The sequence below is a fragment of the Rhinopithecus bieti genome, unplaced genomic scaffold (genome assembly GCF_001698545.2).
Source record: "Rhinopithecus bieti isolate Rb0 unplaced genomic scaffold, ASM169854v2 scaffold_3734, whole genome shotgun sequence".
Lineage (NCBI taxonomy): Eukaryota > Metazoa > Chordata > Mammalia > Primates > Cercopithecidae > Rhinopithecus > Rhinopithecus bieti.
The window spans coordinates 1,535,743-1,545,025 of record NW_016804423.1 but is presented as its reverse complement, the minus strand read 5'-3'; the positions used below and the strand labels follow the sequence as shown (position 1 = coordinate 1,545,025).

At 37.7% G+C, this 9,283-nt stretch overlaps 1 protein-coding gene across 1 annotated transcript in view; it reads right to left on the bottom strand.

The window, feature by feature from the left end:
- MYO16 (myosin XVI) overlaps positions 1-8,397 on the bottom strand; it is a 638,577-nt gene extending 630,180 nt beyond the window's left edge. The window contains 1 exon segment of the mRNA XM_017868179.1: positions 8,380-8,397. The gene's annotated coding sequence lies outside the window, so the exon portion shown is untranslated.
- Between the last annotated feature and the right edge of the window lie 886 nt (positions 8,398-9,283).

The following is a 9,283-nucleotide window of genomic DNA, read 5'->3' as shown; positions in this document are numbered from 1 at the left end:
CCCACCCCACCCTCCCCACAATCCTCCACACCCCACACACCCCTCCATACCCCACACGCACTCCACACACAGCCCACACACAACCACATGTACCCCATACAACCCACACTCCCACCCCACACTCCCCACAATCCTCCAGACCCCACACACCCCACACACCCCTCCATACCCCACACACACTCCACACACAGCCCCCCAAACTCACTCCCATACATACCCCACACCCTCCCCACAGCCCCCCACACCTCCACCTCCACCCGCACCCCACACACACCCCACACAACCCACACACAATATAATTAAATTTTTGTGTCTTATGTCTTTAAAAGTAGATAAACATCCTCTATTTTGTATTTTTTTAATCCGAATGTTTCTATTCATAGAGTGCAAATATTGGCAGGTTAGTTGCTTCGTCTCCAAGCTAGAAAAGCTCTCCTGAGCATACCAGGAAAGAGAGACAAGTCAGGGTAAGCTCTTTCTTTTCTTCTCTACACTCAGCCATGTTATACTCAAAGTCAGGACCTTTTCCAAATTTGCTGGAAAAAGACAGAATCAAGAGCCAAATAAAAGCCTATTTAACTTCTTTTTATTTGAAACTTCAAAGTAGGTCATTTACACAGTGAAAAGGACAAGGAAGAAAAGAGAGAAAACAGTTAACATAAAAATGAAGGCTCAACAACAGTAAAACCCTATTTCAAATACTCTTTTTTTCTAAAGCACATTGTCCACTATTGTTAGGAAAATAAGTCATGAAATTGATTTTGTTATGTTTCCTTCCAATCATTATGAAAAGCCATTGACTGTAAGCTAAAAATGGAAACGAAAGAAGAACCAAAGCCTGGCACTCAAAATGAAAGGATGGAGACATTAACCATTTATGAGCCTGATTTTTTTTTATTTTAAAGAGCAAGTGAACTACTATTGCGTGTTGAACTCAATTTTCAACTAGATTTTCAATGAAACCCTGAATGCTCCTCTTTTATGTTTAGGAAAAACTTATTTTTAACAACTAACTCCATTTCTGGGAGATTGAAGCTCTTACACATCTTACAAATTATTTTCTTGGCTACAGCAAACAAGATCACCCCTGGAGTGCCTCCTGATGTCCTGGAGGCAGGACAGACTCCCGGGACTCACCTGGTGATCTTGTTCAAATGCAAGTAAGAGTCAGGAGATCAGGTAAGGGACTTGAGACTTTTTCTAAGGATGCAAGGCTGGGGACCACAAGGGACTAGAAAGCTGCATTAAATTTCAGCAGCCCATCCATGACCTACTGCCAGAAACTCTGTTAAGTTTGTGTGTCACAAGGACTGAACTTCTTTGGCTTTAGTACATTCAACAAAGAATCATAATGCACTGTATTAATTTCCTAGGACTGCCATGACTAAGTAACACAAACATGGTGGCTTACAACAGCAGAACTATATTTCCTCATAGTACTGGAGGCTGCATCTCTGAAATCAAGGGGTTGAGGTTGTGCTCCTGAAGGCTGTAAGAAAAAGTTCTACCTCTCCTCTTCCAGTTTCCGGTGGTGGCCGGCACTCCTTGGTGTCCTACAACTTGTGGATGCATCACTACTGTCTCTACATCTGTCTTCACAAAGCCTTCTCTCTTTTGTGTCTTTTGTACCCTTGGGTCTTCACATGGTATTTTCTCTGTGTGTGTGTCTGTGTCCAAACTCCCCTCCTCTCATAAGAACATCAGTCACTGGCTTAGGGCCCACCCTATTCCAGCATGACTTGATCTTAACTAGATGACATCTGCAAAGGCCCTGTTTCCAAATAAGGTCACATTTGCAGGTCTCGTGGATTACAGGTTCAACGTATCTTTCTGGGGACACAGTTCAACCCAAAATGTGCACAGCAAAGTTTGGCATCCACTGAGACAGTAGTTCTTCATACTGACTGCTCTTTAGAATCACCAGAGGAACTCAAAATTATATCAATACTCAGCTACAACCAATTAAATCTGATTCTAGGCTTAAATTCAGGCAGTACTCTTCTTTAAAACCTCCCAAGTAATTCTAGTGCATACCAAGGTTTGGGAACCACAGCACAGCATAAGACTCAGATTTTACAGACTTTGGTGAATATGTGTAGTATTTCTAAATGGAATGTCTGCTTTCTTAGTATGCAAATATACTGGTAATTTAATCTATGCTGGAAATATGCTGTTTAGAAAACAGGATTTTGATCATTGTTTTCAAGAAACCAAAAGTTTCTTCTCATTGAGATGATTTTAAAATTTGATTTTTTAAAAAAGGAGTATAATATGGATTATGAAATATTTACTCATATATATATATATCACTGCACACATTTAGCAATAAAGGCAAAGGGTTAAAGAGGAAAGTACATGTGAAAGAATTAAACAGGAAATTTGAGCCAGGAAAGTCAATCAGAATAAATTAATGACATCTTAACACCTTTCTTAAGACTTGCCCATGATGATATAGGTGTAATTTTGTCCAAAGGAACTAGAAAATCGAACTGTTTTTGAGCTATTTTCTCCAATTGCCACCAATTTTCCAGACACACGATTCCAGGAAACATTTGCTAATGGTCTCTAAATTTTTCAAATAGATTGATGCCACTACTTGCTTGAGAGAGACAGACAGACAGACAGCAAGAGGGAGAGAGAGAAGACAATAATGAGGTGTTCAATATATATATGGTCATACCTGGAGCCCTAAACAAGACTTCGGAAAAGGTAAAATAAGTAATATTGGGGCATCAGATGTCATTTTCTTTTTTGGATTGAAGACAGTTCTGCATTGGTATTTGCTTTGTTGTGACAGTGATTACTGTAATAACAATTTCATGAAACAATAAATTTTACTGTGTTTATTACAATATAGTGTAAAGTAGGGAGCTAAACAAATACTGGTATTTTATAATCCAGGGGAAAAGGAACCCCCATTAATGAAAACATCAAGGGCTATACTGAGAAATGTAGCATAATAAAATATGAGAAGTTAAACAGTAATATGAAAATACACCAAAACACAGCAATCAGGTAAACAATGATAAATAGATCATAAAATCTGTTCAGTAGGAAGGGGTAAGGATAAAGAAGTCAACACGTGGTTTATGTAAAACTAAGACATAATTTATCATCCAAACCAGGGCCTTTGAGAAAAAATAAGTTGCTATTAAAAATTATTCCAGCAAAATAGGTGTAAGCAGAGACTGTTCCCAGCCACTATGAATTTAGTCCACCCCACCACTGCTCTCAGTTCACCTTTGCCTGTGCCATTGCTTTAGCCCTTGAAATACCATTCTAATGTCTTTTCCGTGATCAAATAGGAAGGAGTACTCATTTATTCAACACCGATTCCAATGTGTTGTACGCACAGTCCACAAATACTCAGTGATTATTAAGAATAAAAACAGGCTAAAACTATACTGCAGTACAAATCAGTCCCCAAATCTCAGTGGCTAAAAACAAAGTATATTTCTCTCTCAGGTTACCTGCCCACCGTGGGTAGGCAGGGGTCTCTGTTCAGCCTAGTCTTGAACTTTGGCAATCGTGGAACCCGAGGAAAATGAAAGGATGTCCAAGGCCTCTCACCAACAGTGCATGTCACGCCTTGGCAATGACACATAGCCAATTCTTTCATATCCAATTCGCCATTACTAATCACACAGTACCACTCAACCATGAAAAGACTAGCAAATGCAATCCTACCTAAGTTCTGAAAGGGGTAAGTGGAAATATTTGCAAGTATAATGAATGTTTACCATAAAAATAACTTCATAACTCAATATCTTCTGGAACCTGGCTCTTAATAAATACCTCCCTTGGTATTTTTCCTTTTCTATTTTGAGGAGGGAAAGTCTATTAAAAACTGTTTCTAAATCTGCTCTTGGTTTAAAAGATGCTGCAGAGGAAACCATGTTTTACGTATGCCCCACTTTCCATACTACCCTCTCTACCTAGCGCTGAGCAAGTAATGATGCAGGTTCTTGGCACAGTCTCTGGGACCAGCACAGCCTAGGAAATAGCCACATCTGTCCAAGTACAAATAAGGGAAACTTCCCTTTCCCACACAGGCAGTGTTGATTGTGACATACAAATATAGTTTCTTTCAAGACACAGAAATACCAGTAGATTGCAGTTAATATTCTGACAAGTAGAGGGCACACACAAAATTCAATATATTGGATGATCTCTATAACATTAACTGAATATGTGTTGATAAAAAAAAAACTCTGAAAAAATATTTCAAAGGGTGTTATTCCTAAGAAATAGTATTAGAGTCGATTTTTAAAAACATATTTCCTTATTTAGATATTTTCTTTGTTTTCCAGATACTCTGCAGTAAACTTGCATTACATTTGCAAACAGAAAAAGATATTATTTTGGAGAAAAGGAGCTAAGTGCTTCATGTAATGGCTATATTCAGGTATATTTGTCTTTTCTGAGAAGGTAACATATAACTCAGATGCTAGCTTCTCTCACCGATGTATTATAACTTTAGGTTGCTCTTAGAACACCACTTGACTGTATGACTATAATAAGCTGGTGTTCTAGAAGTAGAGTTTGATGCCTTGGGCGGTCATTCCCCTCCTTGAGGAGAATCTTCGTGTGAAAAATGTTGGTTATCTATGTATAATGTTGTATGGTGGAAAAATATTACATATGAATTTTCTTCTCAGTGGTGCCAAAATGAGCAAATGCTAACCTCGTCCTATACTCTTTCATAAAATATACCTTGTCAATCTCAATTAAAATCATATTCCTTATTTATAGGATATCAGAATTTTTGCTAAAACTTGCTGTTGAATTCAAACTGTGAATAACATTTCTGACATAACACTGTTTGGTAGTTTAAGGGGGTGAAATATCATATGGCCCCTGATGATGAAACTAGCCCAGTTTTCTCATAGAACTGATGTTTATGGTTCCTTTGAAATAAACATAGAAATTGACACTCCTAGCCTTAAAACATGAGAAACTTACAGTTGTCTTATCTAAATTCCTTTATCAGAAAACCAGCATTCCACCCAGATAATATGAAGGAGCTGAAACCCACAAAATCACTGCATCTGGACAATGAGATGCCAGATTCCTCACCATCCTCACTATTTCTTAGGAATAACACCCTTTGAAATATTTTTTCAGAGTTTTTTTTTTATCAACACATATTCAGTTAATGTTATAGAGATCATCCAATATATTGAATTTTGTGTGTGCCCTCTACTTGTCAGAATATTAACTGCAATCTACTGGTATTTCTGTGTCTTGAAAGAAACTATATTTGTATGTCACAATCAACACTGCCTGTGTGGGAAAGGGAAGTTTCCCTTATTTGTACTTGGACAGATGTGGCTATTTCCTAGGCTGTGCTGGTCCCAGAGACTGTGCCAAGAACCTGCATCATTACTTGCTCAGCGCTAGGTAGAGAGGGTAGTATGGAAAGTGGGGCATACGTAAAGGGTCAGAATCACTTAACTGATCACCTGCTTCCTGTTGACCAACTCCTCTTCCTTACTACTCCCTAATTCCTGTTTTCCCACACAAGGTTACATTTCTTCCCTGCTATATAAACCCCTAATTTCAGTCGGTGGTGAAGATGGATTTGAGACTGATCTCCCATCTCCTCAGCTGCAACACCCAATAAAGCCTTTGTCCTTAGCAATACCTGCTGTCTCAGTGATTGGCTTTCTGTGCAGTAAGCTGCAGAATCTAAAGTGAACCCCTGGTGTTTTTGGTAACAAAGAAAACTCCTGTCTTCAAATTTCCTGTGGATCTCATTGGAAAGATAGGAAAATAGGCGCTTTTCAGAATATTGTGGAACAATAATGCAATCACAGGGTATAAAGGGTCCTTATAGAAATTGAAAGTAACTCCAGGCTGAGGGGTTAAAGACAGACAAGCTGGAGCAGAAGTTGTTGTCTGCTCTGAGATTCAGTATAAGCATCCTGCCACTTGTTAAATCAAAATAACCGGTATCTCTTACCTGAATTTGGCAGTTGCTTTACTCCACCATTTTCTAAAGTACCTGACCCATTTTTCACCTACATGACATTTGATGCTTAAAAGGATGACCTTGAACGGACAAATACAGCCCCTTAAAAGTGACCACTTTGTATCTGCCCTGCAGTGACGTGCCTTTATCTCCAGGGAAGGAGTTGAGATTCAGTTAGCAGCAATAAAAATCTCTAGACACTGTTTTTCTTTGGATACACTACTTAGCATATCCGAACCTCAGCCTACCAAATGGACCTTCAGTAGTGCCCAGCCCATTTTAAATATTTGTTTAAATTTAAAATATTATGAAGATGAGGGAAGGTTCTGAAGAAAAATATTTTTTAAAAAAATAGTCAAATAAGGATATTTCATACATAAAGGTGATTTCTCCATATTCAGTGTACAATTATCATTTATAAACATCATTTGTTCATATTAATTCAGCCAAAATCTGTGTATTTTTCTTGGATTCATTTATTTTAAGTTAGTATGTTTTTCTAATGATCTCTTCTTTTTTTATCTGGGAAACGTGTATGTGTGTGTGTATGTGTAAATTACATGAATGTATATAACGTATGCATCTCATAAATATAATACCATTTAAAATTATTAATGCTAATTGAATGCCTACTCTGTGTCAAGATCTATTCTAAAAACATTTATGTGGTAACTTATTGAAACTTCTAGTAATTCATCCATCTGTTTTCAGATCAAATCTTGGGGAGGTTAAAATATTTTGCTAAAGAGTGAACATTGTAATAAATAGCAAACGAGTTATTTCTCCATCCTTTAATTTCTTATAATTTTGGAAAACCATTATTTATATTTTTATCTACATATAAATTGAGGACCAAGCTCTGATTTTTTATCTTGCCCAAATTCCTACCTAAGGGGTCTAGGGAGTCATGCCCTATAAACCACAAATTCTCATCAGATGGGTTTTATTTGACCCTATATATTGTGACTTACTTTTCAATCTGACTCTGGCATGACATTATGAGACAAGGAAAAAAAATTTAACCCCAAAATATATTTCCTTGGCATATCTTAAAATTGCCCTGCAAAGATTTTCTTGGGGAAAATCCACATTCTAGAGAGAATCCCTTTCCCCTTTGTTTTCCTTCCTTTCTTTCCAGATCCAGAAGATTATCGATTAAGAGCCAGGCACCCTTTTAGGTCTGATAAGAAACAATTTACAACCTGCTCTCTCTGAGGTCCGCTGAGAGCTCCCTCTGCACGATAAAACTTGGTCTCCACAATCCTTTATCTTTATCCTGAACATTCCTTTCTATGGATCCCAGATCTTTAGACAAACTCAACTGTCAACCAGAAAATGTTTAAATTTACCTATAGCCTAGAAGCCGCCTCTTTGAGTTGTCTTGCCTTTCTGAACCAAACTAATGTATTTCTTAAATGTATTTGATTGATGTCTCACGCCTTGCTAAAATATATAAAACCAAGCTGTACCCCAGCCACCTTGGGTGCATGTTCTCAGGACCTCCTGAGGGCTGTGTCACGGGCCATGGTTACTCATATTTGGCTCAGAATAAATCTCTTAAAATATTTTACAGAGTTTGACTCTTCTGTCAACTAAATCTAAGAGTAAATAAATATAATGAATGATAGTACTTAGAATATCTTCCCAATGATTCACTATTACTCTCAGCTACAAAAGAAAATAAGATGTTACTCATAACTAAATTACACTTTTGTTATGGGACTAAAAAGAGGAAAGCCATTGAATTTCTAACTTTGTCTTAATCATATTGGCAAATTATACTTCTATTGGGCCAACTCTAAGATCAGATTTCAATTTATAATTATTCTGTAAAAATACAATTTTAAAGGTATTAAATCTAATTATGTGTAATGGTAGTAATTGTTGTACATCACAATATTTGGTCCAAAGTTGCTCTAACAGACATGTACCTGATTTTATAAACCAGGCACAGAAAAACAGGTATCTCATGTTCTTACTCATACATGGGAACTAAAAAAGTGTAACTCGTGGAGGTAGAGAGTAGAATGTTGGCTCCTGGAGGCTGACAGGGGCACAAGGGAAGGGGATGAAGAGAGGCTGGTTACTGGGCACAAACATACAGTGAGATGGAAGGAATGAGTTCTGGTGTTCTACAGCATAGTAGGGTAACTATAGTTAATAATAAATTATCATATATTTCAAAATAATTATAAGAACGATTTGGAAGTTTCCCAACGCAAAGAAAGATAAATGTTTGAGGTAATGGATATTCCAACTACCCTGATTACACACTGTATGCATGTGTCAAAACATCATATGTATGCCTTAGATGTGTGCAATTTTTATGTATCAGTAAAAATACCTGATTTCAATAGCATTTGACCAGAAATCATAGACAATGCAAATAACTTTCTCCAATTACTTACATTAAAATTGGTTCAAAGACTACTTTAGGCCGGGCACGGTGGCTCACGCCTGTAATCCCAGCATTTTCGGAGGCCGAGGCAGGTGGATCACGAGGTCAGGAAATCGAGACCATCCTGGCTAACACAGTGAAACCCCGTCTCTACTAAAAATACAAAAAAATTACGCGGGCTTGGTAGCGGGCGCCTGTGGTCCCAGCTACTCGGGAGGCTGAGGCAGGAGAATGGCGGGAACCCGGGAGGCGGAGCTTGCAGTGAGCCGAGATGGCGCCACCGCACTCCAGCCTGGGCGACAGAGCCGGATTCTGTCTCAGAAACAAAAAACAAAAAAACTACTTTAACAGGTAAATCTCAAAGATACACTCCTCGCTTTGAATTCTGAATTTTTAATCTTTTGATAATGTATTTTCAAAAGAGTTTTAAAAGACTGCGTGGGTAGGCACTCGAAAGTTAGGAGTTATTGTTTTCTGCCTGATGACATTGAAGGTGGATTTCATTCCTTCATTTTGCTTATGTTGCTTTGCAAATATTCTACCTTGTGCCAGAATCAGCTTTGTAACTTAGAAAAATCACTGAGTAATACAAAATTCAAAAATGAGCAAATTATTATCATTCATCATTCCAGCCCTTTGTCAATGGATGCGTGGAAATCCCCTCCCAGAATTACCCATATAAATGCAATAATACATGCTATGATTTCATTTTAAATAATTCAACAATTATTAAAAATAATATATCACTGGATTATAATATTCCAGGTCCTCTATGCATACTTGTGGCATTCCTACTATCAAAATATGAGGTATAGCAATGTACTAAAATATTCCATTTTAGCAACCCAAAAGCATCTTAGAATCATGTACGAGGGAGGCTTTTCTAAGTGAAGTCTCTTCTAGCACCCTTTGTA